Consider the following 2117-nt stretch of genomic DNA (forward strand, 5'->3'; position numbering starts at 1 on the left):
GTGGGGCGCAGACCGGGCCCTTTCGGGCGGGGGATGAGGGGAAGGGGTGGGGGAGGTGCGACGCTGTCTCGGTGGCCCCGCCGCCTCGAGGCGTGCGGAAAGCAGCCGGAGGGGTTGCGGGAGTCCGGGCTGCGCTCCTCACGACGACGTGTACGCGGAAGACAGCAGCCCCGAAAGCGACCCTCGTGCCCTCACGCTCTGTCCGGTTCTTGGGACAGAAACGACACGAGCTAAGCAGGCTCTCGCCTCCGACACCTCCACCCGCCAGAGACGGTCGACCCCCCCTCCAAGCTCTGACGCCGCTCGCCGCCACCGCCGCCGCGACGGGAGCGCGCACGCTCCTCGCGCTCAGTCGTTTCCCGCGGGGGCTCCACCAACTGGCTTCCAACTGTATTCGCTCCGCCCGCTCCGCCCGCCCCGCCCGGGAGGTGTTCCACCCTAACGGCCCTCGGGCGCGTGCACGTGGGCTTCACGCGCCCCTTTCCCCCAGATATCGCGAGACTCTGATTCCTTAACAGTCAGTCGAGCGAGGTCCGCCCCGAGGCGCCGCACCTCCTACTGGCCGCTGCGGGTTTGCTAGGGCTGCGCGGCGCGCTGTGCTGGCGGCCGGACCGTCTCGGCAAAATTGCCTGTGGGCTAGCCCGCGCTCGTCGTCGGTCCGCCTGCGGGCGAGCTCCTGACTAGTGCTCAGCGGCCGGCGAGTCGGGTTCCGGGGCCCGCCCGCGCCAGCCGTCCCCTAGTCCACGGGTTGCGCGCGAGGACTCGGGCTCCGGCCGCGCCATCACTCCTTGCCCGTAAGCCAGCGGAAAGCTGCTCTTCTAAGTCGGAAACGAAGAAATGGAGCGGCCTCCCGAGGGGGGGCGTGGGGTGGGCTCTTCCCGGGCCCGCGGTACCGGTCACCGTGCGCGGCCGCTGGGAGCCTTGATGTCCCGGCGCCAAGCCCGCCGTGACTCGCCTCCTGCCGGAGCCTCCGGGCCTTGAACGTCGGGAAGCCCTAAGACAAAGCCAGGGTGCGGGGAGGGGGCTTAAGAAGAGGCGGAAGACTTAGAGACGATGAAAAAATAAGTGAAAATGTAAAGTGAAATAAGTTAACTTTAAAAAGATATGAGGCCGGGCGCGGTGGCTCATGCCTATAATCCCAGCACTTTGGGAGGCCGAGGCGAGAGGATTGCCTGAGACCACGGGTTCGAGACCAACCTGGGCAACTTGGCAAGACCTCATCTCTACAATAAATTTAAAAAAAAATAAGCCAGGCATGGAAGCCTGCGCCTGTAGTTCAGCTACTTGGGAGGCTGAGGCTGAAGGATCGCCTGAGCCCAGCAGGTCGAAGCTGGGATGGCCATGAGTGTGCCACTGCACTCCAGCCTGGGCGACAGAGTGAGAGTGAGACTGACTCAAGTATGAAAGATTTTTAAAAGATACGGCCAAGGTTCTTCCTGGATACTTTGAAAGAAAATGGTAGAAATTTTTGTTTCACTTAGGACGTGTATATGCAATGCCTTGAAACCTAGAGTTTATTAGCAGGATCAATAAAAAATATAGCAATTATAGTCCCAAGATTCCTTTAAAGCATTTTGGGCCAATAAAAATTTTAGAATTGTTATCTTTAGCAACTGACAAAATAGTTTCCTTCCATTTATTCACAGGACTCAAAATTCTAAACTCCAATACTAGGAATATCATCCTTTGAAAACTGACTTACAATAATAAGAAAATGTTTAATAAAGGAAAAATGTAAGAAAAATTAATGTCTCAGAGGGATGCACCATTATATTCACAGTGTGATCTTATCCTGAAAAACAATCTCTTTAGGGAAACACTGAAAAGCTGAATAGAAATTTTGTCTTTTACTTCCTGGTTGCTTATGTCTTAGATGTATCTCTTATAAATAGCATGTGGGGCCTGGCGCAGTGACTCATGCCCATAATCCCAGTGCTCTGGGAGCCCTAGGTGTGAGGATTGCCTGAGCCCACGGGTTCAAGACCAGAATGGGCCGTTTGGCGAGACCTCATCTCTACAATAAATCAAAATATTAGCCCAGCGTGGTGGTGCATGCCTGTAGTTCCAGCTACTTGGAAGACTGAGGCAGAAGGATCACCTGCCCCCCCCCCCCCCCC

Source organism: Carlito syrichta, unplaced genomic scaffold (genome assembly GCF_000164805.1).
Source record: "Carlito syrichta isolate Samal-C Ts95f unplaced genomic scaffold, Tarsius_syrichta-2.0.1 Scaffold288207, whole genome shotgun sequence".
NCBI classification, from domain to species: domain Eukaryota; kingdom Metazoa; phylum Chordata; class Mammalia; order Primates; family Tarsiidae; genus Carlito; species Carlito syrichta.